The sequence below is a fragment of the Ascaphus truei genome, chromosome 17 (assembly GCF_040206685.1).
Source record: "Ascaphus truei isolate aAscTru1 chromosome 17, aAscTru1.hap1, whole genome shotgun sequence".
Lineage (NCBI taxonomy): Eukaryota > Metazoa > Chordata > Amphibia > Anura > Ascaphidae > Ascaphus > Ascaphus truei.
The window spans coordinates 11,385,807-11,402,258 of NC_134499.1; the positions used below are offsets into that span (position 1 = coordinate 11,385,807).

Below are 16,452 nucleotides of genomic sequence, written 5' to 3' on the forward strand. Positions count from 1 at the left end.
TCTGTATGTATTTGGGTGGGTTTTATATGCATTGTTTTTTCAAAGCACAGAACACAAGACTAATATGAACACATTCCCCTATGTCTCTGCGGTTACATGTAGTAATACCCACACTTTACTTATCTTCCATTTAACCTGAGATTTGGGGCCGGGCAGATCACAGCACCCAGAGGTCCCACTAAGTAGGTGAGTCCTCCAAGGGGCAACCTGTACCCGCTCAAAAATTCTTCTCACATGAGCAGTGAGGAACCAGGCGTCACCCCGGCTCGTTATTTTCCTTACTCATTAGTTTAAGGCACACCAGCATATTGTCCTATCCGCAGCACGGCCCTGTAAGAGACCTGGGTTACATTAGGGAGAGACATTGCTTGGGCTCAGGAAGTGACACTGAGCCTCTGCCCAGCAGAGAACGCCTGAGATATAAACACTATACAGACTGAGACCTACATGCATTAACTCTGTTACATAAGGGAACATAAGGTTACGTGACGTTACCTAACACAGGACCGGGCGTTGTGTTCTCAGAGATAAAGCCGTGTCCACAAAGATAATTATAAGCAAAAATTACATCTAAGTAGAATAGACATTATATCAGTCTTAGGCTGCGCTTATTGTGCTGGCGACGTCAGGCTACGGTGGCTGGAAAAATCAAATTGAGATGACTTCCAGCTTCGCTGTCGCCGGCACTATAAGCGCAGCCTGTGGCTGAGTTTATAGTCAGCGCGATTGCGCTAGCACGTGCAACAAGCACAGATTGCATAATGCCTATGAACTGCCCCGAGTGCGCATGACGGAGCGCGATGGCGTGACAGCGTTGTGAAGAGGCAATAAAATGTTGTCTTTTCAAGCTCGGCCATGTGACGTCCGCGTCACGTGAGCGGTTCAGCCAATGAGGGCAAACCCACTTTGTGATGCATCCGCCACGCCTGCAGCTCAGTTCACCCATCGCTGGGGCTGTTATGTCTTTGCGGTGCGTCTCGCGTGCGCTGCTAGTATAATCTTTGCCTTAGCGTTAGTCCTATGCAGACCCTAACACGGGGATTTTACTGGAGGAGAGGGAAGTAACGCCAGGAAATAATGCAGTTATTGAAATCATATCTAAGTGTGGCGCCACAGCCACCCTCACACTGCAAATGCCCTATTTCAGGTGCTGGATATGAGTAACGCCATCTTTAGCGCTGAGTTAATTAACACAACGCTAAGTCCCGGCGTTAACCTCAACGAACTTTAGTGATGATATGATAACGCCTCATTTGCATATAATGTGCATACTATTATCACTAACGTCCAGTATAGGAAACCCTATGCTCTATACGGGAGGAAACACCGCGTGGAGACCCGTTATTGTGCTTAGCGGATACAGCGTTACAGTTACCAGGATATTAACTTCGGTTAATGTCACGTTACGTGCCCTAGCAGCGCTTAGTGTACCTAGGCCCAAGCGTCTCTCACTCCAGGCAGTAAAACGCAGCGCTATTTTTCTAACATATGATTTATTTTTGAGCCTGTAATATTTCTGGACTTGTTCCAATCGTTCTAGATTCACAAACTAGAGGAAGTAAAACCGGTCACCCAGAGCACATTTATACATCACACGGCAATCAGCTGGTTGGGAGCATCCTGGATAAGGCCTGAAGGGGTTAATATAAAATGTTTGCACAAACTATGACTTAACTTGTACCTATTGCACAGATGATCTCAGCAAACAACCTTAGACTGGGCCCCAAATTCTTCCAACAATCATTTGTGTTCAACTGGTCTCGTTTTATTAATGTCCTATTTCTTCTTTTAAACAGGATTACAAAGGATGGGATCGGGCAGATCACAGCACCCAGAGATCCCACTAAGTAGGTGGGTCCTCCAAGGGGCAACCTGTACCCGCTCAAAAATTCTTCTCACATGAGCAGTGAGGAACCAGGCGTCACCCCGGCTCGCTATTTTCCTTACTCATTAGTTTAAGGCACGCCAGCATAGTGTCCTATCCGCAGCACGGCCCTGTAAGAGACCTGGGTTACATTAGGGAGAGACATTGCTTGTGCTCAGGAAGTGACATTGAGCCTCTGCCCAGCAGAGAACGCCTGAGATATAAACACTATACAGACTGAGACCTACATGCATTAACTCTGTTACATAAGGGAACATAAGGTTACGTGACGTTACCTAACACAGGACCGGACGTTGTGTTCTCAGAGATAAAGCCGTGTCCACAAAGATAATTATAAGCAAAAATAATGTCTGTACTACGTCTAAGCAGGAAAGCGTTAACATGACATTATGTCAGTCTTAGCGTTAGTCCTACAGAGACCCTAACAGCAGGGCCGCCAGCAGAAACCATGGGGCCCAGGACAAATGAATGGAGCAGGGCCCCCCTCCCCCCTCCAACCCGTAGCGCTCCTACCATGGGAAAAAAACATTTCAGCGCGCTACTTTTACTTAACTGTTTTCTTGTTATTGGTAATACGGAAAAAAACATTATAATGCAATCTGTTTATTTTAATATTTTCAATAAAAGACAAAGATACTCAATGGTACATCCAATGTGACAAAATACCTGGGGGGGTTCAGTATGGGCCTGGGGGTGGTTAAAAATAGGCCTGGGGGCTGTATGTGTGTATATATATATATATATATATATCATACATTACCGGACCGAAACGTTGGATATATGTGCAAGTTTCTTTAATACAGTTTATACCTGCTTATACCTTCTGAGTGCTGTTGTCTCCTTACATTTGCTGGTAATGTATGCTTTATTATTTTTTATGACATAAGCACCAGGTCATTATATCACTAGAGGAGTGCCAGATATTCATGATTTGTATATATATATATATATATATATATATATATATATATATATATAAACAATACATAATAAAAAAAACAATACATATAAAAAACATCCCAATTTATCTTAAAAAAGACATCAATACATTTAAAAAAAGACCCCAATACATCTACAAAAGACCCCAATACATCTAAAAAAGAGAACAATACATTAAAAAAATAAAACAATAGATATAAAAAAAACAGCCCTCCTCAATACATTTTTAATGTTTTATAATATAACAATGTCTTGTATAATGCAATGTCTTGTATATAATGTATGTTGTGTGTAGGGGATGGATTCCCAATATTCAGGGCTCAGCTGCCTTGGAACATATATGAACATTCTCAGAACCGCAATAATATTTGACAAAGGGACTCCGGTCCCGAAACGCGTCAGAATTACCTTGTACTCCTCATGACCACTCAATAAACCTTTTTTTATCATTAATACTGGTTTGTAGCCCCCACTTTTTCTACAGCTGTGCTCCGCCACTGGACCCCACGGGACTGCCTTCTCTTGTATATAATGTATACCCTGTTCATTTATGTAACTGTATTTGTAACCATGTACAGGCGGTCCTCGGTTATCCGACGCAATGCGTTACTCAAAATGGCGTCAGATAGCGAAGCGTCGTAAAGCGAAACCCGTTTTCCCATAGGAACACTGTTTAAATCAAACGTTCCGTTCCTGAAGGCATTTTTAATGCTAAAATACACAAAATATTTTACTCAAACAATAAGATTATGCTGCACACACATACATTATGATGTAAATATTATATTTATTGAATCCAGAAGTGTATAATAAAACTGTTAGACATGTTTAAAGGCCTAAATACCCCACTAAACCCTCACACAGACTGATCTGGGTGATTTCCCTGACTGCAGCTTTCTGATTTACATAATGTTGCAACTTTGCAAAGCGTCGTAAGAGCGTCGGATAAGCCATTTTGGCGTCGTAAAACCGGCCATAGGGATGCATTGGACAGCGTCGGATAAGCCATTCGTCGTAAAGCGAAGCGTCGTAAAACGAGGACTTACTGTACAGTATTATTTGCCTTAACTCTGTGCCCAGGACATACTTGAAAACGAGAGGTAACTCTCAATGTATTACTTCCTGGTAAAATATTTGATAAATAAAATAAATAAACAAGCCTTTTTTTGTTTCTATAGTAACCATTTACAAAGTCACACCCCCTTCCTCTTCTGAAACAGGCTCTGGCACACCCCTTTTTGAGCCCTGCCCTCTCTCTAGCAGCGCACCAATTGTATCTAGTGACTGCCTGGTCACATGATCTTCCCCACAGAACTTTGCATCTTTGGTCCGCTTCTGCTGCACTGACAGCCATTTAGTGAACCCCCGAGCCGAATCTTCGCCGATCGATCACAGGAGAACGGATCGATCGTCAATTTAGCTAATTACTTATCTTTGTGGGGATTGTATTGATGCACATATTGAAGGGAATTATTTTTTAACCGGCAGCTTGGTTAAATTATAATACATTAAAAATGTCATTCAGTCCGAGTTTTATTGGGGAGGTTTCTTTAAAATGTATTGTTCTCTTTTTCTGTATGTATTTGGGTGGGTTTTATATGCATTGTTTTTTCAAAGCACAGAACACAAGACTAATATGAACACATTCCCCTATGTGTCTGCGGGACATGTAGTAATACCCACACTTTACTTATCTTCCATTTAACCTGAGATTTGGGGCCGGGCAGATCACAGCACCCAGAGGTCCCACTAAGTAGGTGGGTCCTCCAAGGGGCAACCTGTACCCGCTCAAAAATTCTTCTCACATGAGCAGTGAGGAACCAGGCGTCACCCCGGCTCGTTATTTTCCTTACTCATTAGTTTAAGGCACGCCAGCATATTGTCCTATCCGCAGCACGGCCCTGTAAGAGACCTGGGTTACATTAGGGAGAGACATTGCTTGGGCTCAGGAAGTGACACTGAGCCTCTGCCCAGCAGAGAACGCCTGAGATATAAACACTATACAGACTGAGACCTACATGCATTAAGCTCTGTTACATAAGGGAACATAAGGTTACGTGACGTTACCTAACACAGGACCGGGCGTTGTGTTCTCAGAGATAAAGCCGTGTCCACAAAGATAATTATAAGCAAAAATTACATCTAAGTAGAATAGACATTATATCAGTCTTAGGCTGCGCTTATTGTGCTGGCGACGTCAGGCTACGGTGGCTGGAAAAATCAAATTGAGATGACTTCCAGCTTCGCTGTCGCCGGCACTATAAGCGCAGCCTGTGGCTGAGTTTATAGTCAGCGCGATTGCGCTAGCACGTGCAACAAGCACAGATTGCATAATGCCTATGAACTGCCCCGAGTGCGCATGACGGAGCGCGATGGCGTGACAGCGTTGTGAAGAGGCAATAAAATGTTGTCTTTTCAAGCTCGGCCATGTGACGTCCGCGTCACGTGAGCGGTTCAGCCAATGAGGGCAAACCCACTTTGTGATGCATCCGCCACGCCTGCAGCTCAGTTCACCCATCGCTGGGGCTGTTATGTCTTTGCGGTGCGTCTCGCGTGCGCTGCTAGTATAATCTTTGCCTTAGCGTTAGTCCTATGCAGACCCTAACACGGGGATTTTACTGGAGGAGAGGGAAGTAACGCCAGGAAATAATGCAGTTATTGAAATCATATCTAAGTGTGGCGCCACAGCCACCCTCACACTGCAAATGCCCTATTTCAGGTTCTGGATGTGAGTAACGCCATCTTTAGCGCTGAGTTAATTAACACAACGCTAAGTCCCGGCGTTAACCTCAACGAACTTTAGTGATGATATGATAACGCCTCATTTGCATATAATGTGCATACTATTATCACTAACGTCCAGTATAGGAAACCCTATGCTCTATACGGGAGGAAACACCGCGTGGAGACCCGTTATTGTGCTTAGCGGCTACAGCGTTACAGTTACCAGGATATTAACTTCGGTTAATGTCACGTTACGTGCCCTAGCAGCGCTTAGTGTACCTAGGCCCAAGCGTCTCTCACTCCAGGCAGGAAAACGCAGCGCTATTTTTCTAACATATGATTTATTTTTGAGCCTGTAATATTTCTGGACTTGTTCCAATCGTTCTAGATTTACAAAGTAGAGGAAGAAAAACCGGTCACCCAGAGCACATTTATACATCACACGGCAATCAGCTGGTTGGGAGCATCCTGGATAAGGCCTGAAGGGGTTAATATAAAATGTTTGCACAAACTATGACTTAACTTGTACCTATTGCACAGATAATCTCAGCAAACAACCTTAGACTGGGCCCCAAATTCTTCCAACAATCATTTGTGTTCAACTGGTCCCGTTTTATTAATGTCCTATTTCTTCTTTTAATCAGGATTATAAAGGATGGGATCGGGCAGATCACAGCACCCAGAGATCCCACTAAGTAGGTGGGTCCTCCAAGGGGCAACCTGTACCCGCTCAAAAATTCTTCTCACATGAGCAGTGAGGAACCAGGCGTCACCCCGGCTCATTATTTTCCTTACTCATTAGTTTAAGGCACGCCAGCATATTGTCCTATCCGCAGCACGGCCCTGTGAGAGACCTGGGTTACATTAGGGAGAGACATTGCTGGGGCTCAGGAAGTGACACTGAGCCTCTGCCCAGCAGAGAACGCCTGAGATATAAACACTATACAGACTGAGACCTACATGCATTAACTCTGTTACATAAGGGAACATAAGGTTACGTGACGTTACCTAACACAGGACCGGGCGTTGTGTTCTCAGAGATAAAGCCGTGTCCACAAAGATAATTATAAGCAAAAATCACATCTAAGTAGAATAGACATTATATCAGTCTTAGGCTGCGCTTATTCTGCCGGCGACGTCAGGCTACGGTCGCTGGAAAAATCAAATTGAGATGACTTCCAGCGATCGCGACCAAGCCGTCGCTGTCGCCGGCACTATAAGCGCAGCCTGTGGCTGAGTTTATAGTCAGAGTGATTGCGCTAGCGCGTGTAACAAGCACAGATTGCATAATGCCTATGAACTGCCCCGAGTGCGCATGACAGAGCGCGATGGCGTGACAGTGTTTTGAAGAGGCAATAAAATGTTGTCTTTCCAAGCTCAGCCATGTGGCGTCCGCGTCACGTGAGCGGTTCAACCAATGAGGGCAAACCAACTTTGTGATGCATCCGCCACGCCTGCAGCTCAGTTCACCCATCGCTGGGGCTGTTATGTCTTTGCGGTGCGTCTCGCGTGCGCTGCTAGTATAATCTTTGCCTTAGCGGTAGTCCTATGCAGACCCTAACACGGGGATTTTACTGGAGGATAGGGAAGTAACGCCAGGAAATAATGAAGTTATTGAAATCATATCTAAGTGTGGCGCCACAGCCACCCTCACACTGCAAATGCCCTATTTCAGGTGCTGGATATGAGTAACGCCATCTTTAGCGCTGAGTTAATTAACACAACGCTAAGTCCCGGCGTTAACCTCAATGAACTTTAGTGATGATATGATAACGCCTCATTTGCATATAATGTGCATACTATTATCACTAACGTCCAGTATAGGAAACCCTATGCTCTATAGGGGAGGAAACACCGCGTGGAGACCCGTTATTGGGCTTAGTGGATACAGCGTTACAGTTAACAGGATATTAACTTCGGTTAATGTCACGTTACGTGCCCTAGCAGCGCTTAGTGTACCTAGGCCCAAGCGTCTCTCACTCCAGGCAGTAAAACGAAGCGCTATTTTTCTAACATATGATTTATTTTTGAGCCTGTAATATTTCTGGACTTGTTCCAATCGTTCTAGATTCACAAACTAGAGGAAGAAAACCCGGTCACCCAGAGCACATTTATACATCACACGGCAATCAGCTGGTTGGGAGCATCATGGGTAAGGCCTGAAGGGGTTAATATAAAATGTTTGCACAAACTATGACTTAACTTGTACCTATTGCACAGATAATCTCAGCAAACAACCTTAGACTGGGCCCCAAATTCTTCCAACAATCATTTGTGTTCAACTGGTCCCGTTTTATTAATGTCCTATTTCTTCTTTTAAACAGGATTACAAAGGATGGGATCAGGCAGATCACAGCACCCAGAGATCCCACTAAGTAGGTGGGTCCTCCAAGGGGCAACCTGTACCCGCTCAAAAATTCTTCTCACATGAGCAGTGAGGAACCAGGCGACACCCCGGCTTGTTATTTTCCTTACTCATTAGTTTAAGGCACGCCAGCATATTGTCCTATCCGCAGCACGGCTCTGTGAGAGACCTGGGTTACATTAGGGAGAGACATTGCTGGGGCTCAGGAAGTGACACTGAGCCTCTGCCCAGCAGAGAACGCCTGAGATATAAACACTATACAGACTGAGGCCTACATGCATTAACTCTGTTACATAAGGGAACATAAGGTTACGTGACGTTACCTAACACAGGACCGGGCGTTGTGTTCTCAGAGATAAAGCCGTGTCCACAAAGATAATTATAAGCAAAAATCACATCTAAGTAGAATAGACATTATATCAGTCTTAGGCTGCGCTTATTCTGCCGGCGACGTCAGGCTACGGTCGCTGGAAAAATCAAATTGAGATGACTTCCAGCGATCGCGACCAAGCCGTCGCTGTCGCCGGCACTATAAGCGCAGCCTGTGGCTGAGTTTATAGTCAGAGTGATTGCGCTAGCGCGTGTAACAAGCACAGATTGCATAATGCCTATGAACTGCCCCGAGTGCGCATGACAGAGCGCGATGGCGTGACAGTGTTTTGAAGAGGCAATAAAATGTTGTCTTTCCAAGCTCAGCCATGTGGCGTCCGCGTCACGTGAGCGGTTCAACCAATGAGGGCAAACCAACTTTGTGATGCATCCGCCACGCCTGCAGCTCAGTTCACCCATCGCTGGGGCTGTTATGTCTTTGCGGTGCGTCTCGCGTGCGCTGCTAGTATAATCTTTGCCTTAGCGGTAGTCCTATGCAGACCCTAACACGGGGATTTTACTGGAGGATAGGGAAGTAACGCCAGGAAATAATGAAGTTATTGAAATCATATCTAAGTGTGGCGCCACAGCCACCCTCACACTGCAAATGCCCTATTTCAGGTGCTGGATATGAGTAACGCCATCTTTAGCGCTGAGTTAATTAACACAACGCTAAGTCCCGGCGTTAACCTCAATGAACTTTAGTGATGATATGATAACGCCTCATTTGCATATAATGTGCATACTATTATCACTAACGTCCAGTATAGGAAACCCTATGCTCTATAGGGGAGGAAACACCGCGTGGAGACCCGTTATTGGGCTTAGCGGATACAGCGTTACAGTTAACAGGATATTAACTTCGGTTAATGTCACGTTACGTGCCCTAGCAGCGCTTAGTGTACCTAGGCCCAAGCGTCTCTCACTCCAGGCAGGAAAACGCAGCGCTATTTTTCTAACATATGATTTATTTTTGAGCCTGTAATATTTCTGGACTTGTTCCAATCGTTCTAGATTTACAAAGTAGAGGAAGAAAACCCGGTCACCCAGAGCACATTTATACATCACACGGCAATCAGCTGGTTGGGAGCATCATGGATAAGGCCTGAAGGGGTTAATATAAAATGTTTGCACAAACTATGACTTAACTTGTACCTATTGCACAGATGATCTCAGCAAACAACCTTAGACTGGGCCCCAAATTCTTCCAACAATCATTTGTGTTCAACTGGTCTCGTTTTATTAATGTCCTATTTCTTCTTTTAATCAGGATTATAAAGGATGGGATCGGGCAGATCACAGCACCCAGAGATCCCACTAAGTAGGTGGGTCCTCCAAGGGGCAACCTGTACCCGCTCAAAAATTCTTCTCACATGAGCAGTGAGGAACCAGGCGTCACCCCGGCTCGTTATTTTCCTTACTCATTAGTTTAAGGCACGCCAGCATATTGTCCTATCCGCAGCATGGCCCTGTAAGAGACCTGGGTTACATTAGGGAGAGACATTGCTTGGGCTAAGGAAGTGACACTGAGCCTCTGTCCCGCAGAGAACGCCTGAGATATAAACACTATACAGACTGAGGCCTACATGCATTAACTCTGTTACATAAGGGAACATAAGGTTACGTGACGTTACCTAACACAGGACCGGACGTTGTGTTCTCAGAGATAAAGCCGTGTCCACAAAGATAATTATAAGCAAAAATAATGTCTGTACTACGTCTAAGCAGGAAAGCGTTAACATGACATTATATCAGTCTTAGCGTTAGTCCTACAGAGACCCTAACAGCAGGGCCGCCAGCAGAAACCATGGGGCCCAGGACAAATGAAAGGAGCAGGGACCCCCTCCCCCCTCCAACCCGTAGCGCTCCTACCATGGGAAATAAACATTTCAGCGCGCTACTTTTACTTAACTGTTTTCTTGTTATTGGTAATACGGAAAAAACCATTACAATGCAATCTGTTTATTTTAATATTTTCAATAAAAGACAAAGACACCCAATGCTACATCCAATGTGACAAAATGCCTGGGGGGATTCAGTATGGGCCTGGGAGGGAGAGGAGGGGGGTTAAATATGTTCCTGGGTGTGGTTAAAAATAGGCCTGGGGGCTGTATCTATATATATATATATATATATATATATATATATATATATATATATATATATATATAAAGCATACATTACCGGAAGGTCCCGTTCAGCGGACCGAAACGTTGGATATATGTGCAAGTTTCTTTAATACAGTTTATAGCTGATTATACCTTCTGAGTGCTGTTGTCTCCTTACCTTTGCTGGTAATGTATGCTTTATTATTTTTATGACATAAGCACCAGGTCATTATATCACTACAGGAGTGCCAGATATTCATGATTTGTATATATATATATATATATATATATATATATATATATATATATATATAAACAATACATAATAAGAAAAACAATACATATAAAAAATACCCCAATTTATCTTAAAAACGACCCCAATATATTCTAAAGAGACATCAATGCATTTTAAAAAAAGACCCCAATACATCTACAAAAGACCCCAATACATGTAAAAAAGAGAACAAAACATTAAAAAAAATAAAACAATAGATATAAAAAAAACAGCCCTCCTCAATACATTTTTAATGTATTATAATGTAACAATGTCTTGTATCATGCAATGTCTTGTATATAATGTATATCCTGTTCACTTATGTAACTGTATTTGTAACCATGTATTATTTGCCTTAACTCTATGCCCAGGACATACTTGAAAACGAGAGGTAACTCTCAATGTATTACTTCCTGGTAAAATATTTGATAAATAAAATAAATAAACAAGTCTTTTTTTGTTTCTGTAGTAACCATTTACAAAGTCACATCCCCTTCCTCTTCTGAAACAGGCTCTGGCACACCCCTTTTTGAGCCCTGCCCTCTCTGTAGCAGCGCACCAATTGTTTCTAGTAACTGCCTGGTCACATGATCTTCCCCACAGAACTTTGCATCTTTGGTCCTCTTCTGCTGCACTGACAGCCATTTAGTGAACCCCCTAGCCGAATCTTCGTCGATCGATCACAGGAGAAAGGGACGATCGGCAACTTAGCTAATTACTTATCATTGTGGGGATTGTATTGATGCACATATTAAAGGGAATTATTTTTTAAACGGCAGCTTGGTTAAATTATAATACATTAAAAATGTCATTCAGTCCGAGTTGTATTGGGGAGGTTTCTTTAAAATGTATTGTTCTCTTTTTCTGTATGTATTTGGGTGGGTTTTATATGCATTGTTTTTTCAAAGCACAGAACACAAGACTAATATGAACACATTCCCCTATGTCTCTGCGGTTACATGTAGTAATACCCACACTTTACTTATCTTCCATTTAACCAGTGATTTGGGGCCGGGCAGATCACAGCACCCAGAGGTCCCACTAAGTAGGTGGGTCCTCCAAGGGGCAACCTGTACCCGCTCAAAAATTCTTCTCACATGAGCAGTGAGGAACCAGGCATCACCCCGGCTCGTTATTTTCCTTACTCATTAGTTTAAGGCACGCCAGCATATTGTCCTATCCGCAGCACGGCCCTGTAAGAGACCTGGGTTACATTAGGGAGAGACATTGCTTGGGCTAACGAAGTGACACTGAGCGTCTGTCCCGCAGAGAACGCCTGAGATATAAACACTATACAGACTGAGACCTACATGCATTAAGCTCTGTTACATAAGGGAACATAAGGTTACGTGACGTTACCTAACACAGGACAGGACGTTGTGTTCTCAGAGATAAAGCCGTGTCCACAAAGATAATTATAAGCAAAAATTACATCTAAGTAGAATAGACATTATATCAGTCTTAGGCTGCGCTTATTGTGCCGGCGACGTCAGGCTACGGTGGCTGGAAAAATCAAATTGAGATGACTTCCAGCTTCGCTGTCGCCGGCACTATAAGCGCAGCCTGTGGCTGAGTTTATAGTCAGCGCGATTGCGCTAGCGCGTGCCACAAGCACAGATTGCATAATGCCTATGAACTGCCCTGAGTGCGCATGACGGAGCGCGATGGCGTGACAGCGTTGTGAAGAGGCAATAAAATGTTGTCTTTTCAAGCTCGGCCATGTGACGTCCGCGTCACGTGAGCGGTTCAGCCAATGAGGGCAAACCCACTTTGTGATGCATCCGCCACGCCTGCAGCTCAGTTCACCCATCGCTGGGGCTGTTATGTCTTTGCGGTGCGTCTCGCGTGCGCTGCTAGTATAATCTTTGCCTTAGCGTTAGTCCTATGCAGACCCTAACACGGGGATTTTACTGGAGGAGAGGGAAGTAACGCCAGGAAATAATGCAGTTATTGAAATCATATCTAAGTGTGGCGCCACAGCCACCCTCACACTGCAAACGCCCTATTTCAGGTGCTGGATATGAGTAACGCCATCTTTAGCGCTGAGTTAATTAACACAACGCTAAGTCCCGGCGTTAACCTCAACGAACTTTAGTGATGATATGATAACGCCTCATTTGCATATAATGTGCATACTATTATCACTAACGTCCAGTATAGGAAACCCTATGCTCTATACGGGAGGAAACACCGTGTGGAGACCCGTTATTGTGCTTAGCGGATACAGCATTACAGTTACCAGGATATTAACTTCGGTTAATGTCACGTTACGTGCCCTAGCAGTGCTTAGTGTACCTAGGCCCAAGCGTCTCTCACTCCAGGCAGTAAAACGCAGCGCTATTTTTCTAACATATGATTTATTTTTGAGCCTGTAATATTTCTGGACTTGTTCCAATCGTTCTAGATTCACAAACTAGAGGAAGAAAACCCGGTCACCCAGAGCACATTTATACATCACACGGCAATCAGCTAGTTGGGAGCATCATGGATAAGGCCTGAAGGGGTTAATATAAAATGTTTGCACAAACTATGACTTAACTTGTACCTATTGCACAGATGATCTCAGCAAACAACCTTAGACTGGGCCCCAAATTCTTCCAACAATCATTTGTGTTCAACTGGTCTCGTTTTATTAATGTCCTATTTCTTCTTTTAAACAGGATTACAAAGGATGGGATCGGGCAGATCACAGCACCCAGAGATCCCACTAAGTAGGTGGGTCCTCCAAGGGGCAACCTGTACCCGCTCAAAAATTCTTCTCACATGAGCAGTGAGGAACCAGGCGTCACCCCAGCTCGTTATTTTCCTTACTCATTAGTTTAAGGCATGCCAGCATATTGTCCTATCGTTTGGAAAATGATTTATGTACTGTTATAATCTTGTTGTAAAGATTCGCTGCATAATAAAAGAATTTTCAAAAAAAAAAAAAAAAAAGCTGTCTGTGGGTGGTTTTTTGGGTATGCACCCTAACCCTGGCTGTGCATATGCAAATATAGCTGTATGCTCATCTGCATGTCTTAGGCAGGTCTGCAAACCCGCCTTTCCCCATTATCACCCAGCATACAGCACTTCCACTGCAGCAAGGGATTCTGGGAAATGACATGCAAATGAGCACACAGTGTCACTTTTTGCCTCAATAACCATTTTTAACATGGTTCCCTATAGGCTTAAGCTTGCTGCATGGTCACAGCTTTGAGCACAGCCAGGGTTAAGATGCAATATATGTATATATACAGTGTTCGACAAACCTATACATTTGCTCGCCCCGGGCGAGTGGATTTAACCCCCGGGCGAGTAAATATTGGCCCAAGCAGCACACGTTTGGTACTAGGTGGCGAGTAGATTTTTTTGTGTGGCGAGTAGATTTTTGTGTGATTTGTCAACCACTGTATATATATATATATATGTATATATATATATATATATATGTATATATATATATATATATATGTATATATATATATATATATATGTATATATATATATATATATGTATATATATATATATATATATGTATATATATATATATATATGTATATATATATATATATATGTATATATATATGTATCAGTACCGTGTTAGCCGAGCTTCAATAATCAAAAAATAAATAGATGATACCGTTCTGTGGCTAACGAAATGCTTTTATTTGTGCGAGCTTTCGAGATACACTGATCTCTTCTTCCGGCGATGTTACAATGAATGAAGCAAAAGGTAAACTTAAAAACAGTGTCTCTTGGAATGTTATCTGTGCTGTTCCTTCCCCCGGTGTGGATGTGTTTTATGGCTGGAGGTGTCAAAGGGTAACTGAAAGCAAGTGAAGAAAGAGTGTGTATGTGTATCAGTGTGAATAAAAATGAATGGAGAGCCCACAGTATATACAGTGCTTTACACAAGGTGTGTGTGGAGTGGGAGTGGATATAAATGGTGTGGGTGGGTGTGGAAATGTGAGAGTTAGTAACACAACTAAAAGTGTGTGTGGATACTTAGTGGTCCCTATTGGTGTATAGGGATGGAAAAACAAGGAGTATTAGTATGTGTGAGAGACAGCTGTGTGTGCATACATATAGCACAGTATGTACAGACATGGCCTTTAGCGCTCATGGGACGAGAGTTCACTACTGTCAGTAATGACTCAAAATTTCGATCTCTGTTTAGGCCACTGCTAAGTGTCCCGAACAGTTGCATAAATTTGTATTCATGCAACCGTCTCTCTTTCGGGGTTTTAAGATTACCTTTGAGTATGGCAACCCTCAGATCGTTCATCTTATGGCCAGAGTCAGAGAAATGTTCGCCAACAGGACTGTCTCTTATACCGCGTGTGATGCTGTGGCGATGCAGGTTCATTCTCTTGTTTAGCCCCTGCCCTGTCTCACCTATGTAGTAGCAGCCCCCTGGGCATTTCATGCACATGATGAGGTACACGACATTGCTGGAAGAACAGGTGAACCTTCCTCTGATTTTGTATTCCCGATTCCTGTGTGGTATTTGTATTGTGTCCGCTGTGTAGAGCATTGCGCAGGTTTTGCATCTTGGGTCCTGGCATGGTTTTGTCCCGCATTCAGTTGTACTGCTGAATACTTTACTCCTCACCATAATATTCTTGAGATTATGGGGTTGTCTGTATGATAATAAGGGTGCTTCAGGGAAGACCTGTTGCAGTCTTGTATCTTCCTGGAGGATGGGTTGTAGTTTCCTGGCGATCTTGCGTAGGGCTCCTAGGTGTGGGTTATATGTGACCACCAAAGGTACCCTGTCGCTTGTCTCCTTCTGTTTGTATTCAAGGAGATCACTTCTTGGTATTCTGGTGGCTTTGTGAATTTGCTGGTCTACAATTCTGTGGTTATATCCACGGTTTATAAAGTCTGATCGCAAGGCTTTAATCCGCTGGTCTCTGTCTGCTGTGTCGGAGCATATCCGGTTGTATCGTATGGCTTGACTGTAGATGGTTGCATGTTTGGTGTGTGTCGGGTGGAAGCTGTTGTCCCTCAAATAGCTGGCTCTGTCTGTAGGTTTGCGGTATACAGATGTCTGTAGTTGGTTGTTCTTTATAGTAATGGTGGTGTCTAGGAAATGTACTTCATCCGGGGAATGGGTGAGTTTGAGGTTGATGGTCGGGTGGAAAGTATTGAAGTTGTCATAGAACTGTAGGAGGTCCTGTTCGCCAGAGGTCCAAATCAGGAGGATGTCATCGATGTAGCGAAGGTATGTAAGGGGTTTCAAGTGACAGGTGGACAGAAAGTCACTTTCCAGTTTTGCGCAGAACAGATTGGCATACTGTGGCGCCATCCGAGTACCCATAGCGGTCCCGGTTGTCTGAAGGTATGTGTCATTTCCAAATGTGAAGTAGTTATGGGTCAGAATAAATTCGATGCATTTAGTTACTGTCTCTGTGAGTGGCTCCTGCGGTCCCAGAAAGTATCTGCAGGCTGAAATCCCATCCTCGTGGGGGATGTTGGTATAAAGTGACTCTACATCCATGGTTGCTAGTAGTGTTCCTGTTGGGAGGGGGCCAATTGCATTCAGTTTGTTTAGCAGGTCGGTGGTATCCTGGATATAGCTGGGTGTGTTCCTGACAAGTGGTTTTAGAATGCCCTCCACCCAGCCAGAAATATTCTCGGTGAGTGTGCCAGATCCAGAGATAATAGGGCGCCCAGGGTTGCCCTCTTTGTGAATTTTAGGGAGCATGTAGAATGTGCCAGGTTTTGGGTTAGCTGGTATCAGGTCCAGAATTTGTTCTCTTGTGAGGATCGGGAGTGTTTTAATGATCCTGTTGAGTTCTCGCATGT

General features: G+C 43.7%; 8 non-coding genes across 8 annotated transcripts; all 8 read right to left on the reverse strand.

Annotated features, from left to right (window-relative positions):
• Nucleotides 1-149: 149 nt before the first annotated feature.
• Nucleotides 150-299, reverse strand: LOC142468641 (U12 minor spliceosomal RNA). Its single transcript, XR_012788799.1, has one exon. It is a non-coding gene; the product is annotated as a U12 minor spliceosomal RNA (small nuclear RNA).
• A 1,515-nt stretch (nucleotides 300-1,814) lies between these two features.
• LOC142468644 (U12 minor spliceosomal RNA) lies at nucleotides 1,815-1,964 on the reverse strand. Its single transcript, XR_012788802.1, has one exon. It is a non-coding gene; the product is annotated as a U12 minor spliceosomal RNA (small nuclear RNA).
• A 2,580-nt stretch (nucleotides 1,965-4,544) lies between these two features.
• Nucleotides 4,545-4,694, reverse strand: LOC142468630 (U12 minor spliceosomal RNA). Its single transcript, XR_012788789.1, has one exon. It is a non-coding gene; the product is annotated as a U12 minor spliceosomal RNA (small nuclear RNA).
• Nucleotides 4,695-6,210: 1,516 nt separating this feature from the next.
• Nucleotides 6,211-6,360, reverse strand: LOC142468636 (U12 minor spliceosomal RNA). The gene has a single exon (XR_012788795.1). It is a non-coding gene; the product is annotated as a U12 minor spliceosomal RNA (small nuclear RNA).
• A 1,530-nt stretch (nucleotides 6,361-7,890) lies between these two features.
• On the reverse strand, nucleotides 7,891-8,040 carry LOC142468647 (U12 minor spliceosomal RNA). Its single transcript, XR_012788805.1, has one exon. It is a non-coding gene; the product is annotated as a U12 minor spliceosomal RNA (small nuclear RNA).
• A 1,530-nt stretch (nucleotides 8,041-9,570) lies between these two features.
• Nucleotides 9,571-9,720, reverse strand: LOC142468635 (U12 minor spliceosomal RNA). The gene has a single exon (XR_012788794.1). It is a non-coding gene; the product is annotated as a U12 minor spliceosomal RNA (small nuclear RNA).
• Nucleotides 9,721-11,676: 1,956 nt separating this feature from the next.
• Nucleotides 11,677-11,826, reverse strand: LOC142468639 (U12 minor spliceosomal RNA). Its single transcript, XR_012788797.1, has one exon. It is a non-coding gene; the product is annotated as a U12 minor spliceosomal RNA (small nuclear RNA).
• Nucleotides 11,827-13,342: 1,516 nt separating this feature from the next.
• LOC142468643 (U12 minor spliceosomal RNA) lies at nucleotides 13,343-13,492 on the reverse strand. The gene has a single exon (XR_012788801.1). It is a non-coding gene; the product is annotated as a U12 minor spliceosomal RNA (small nuclear RNA).
• Nucleotides 13,493-16,452: the final 2,960 nt, after the last annotated feature.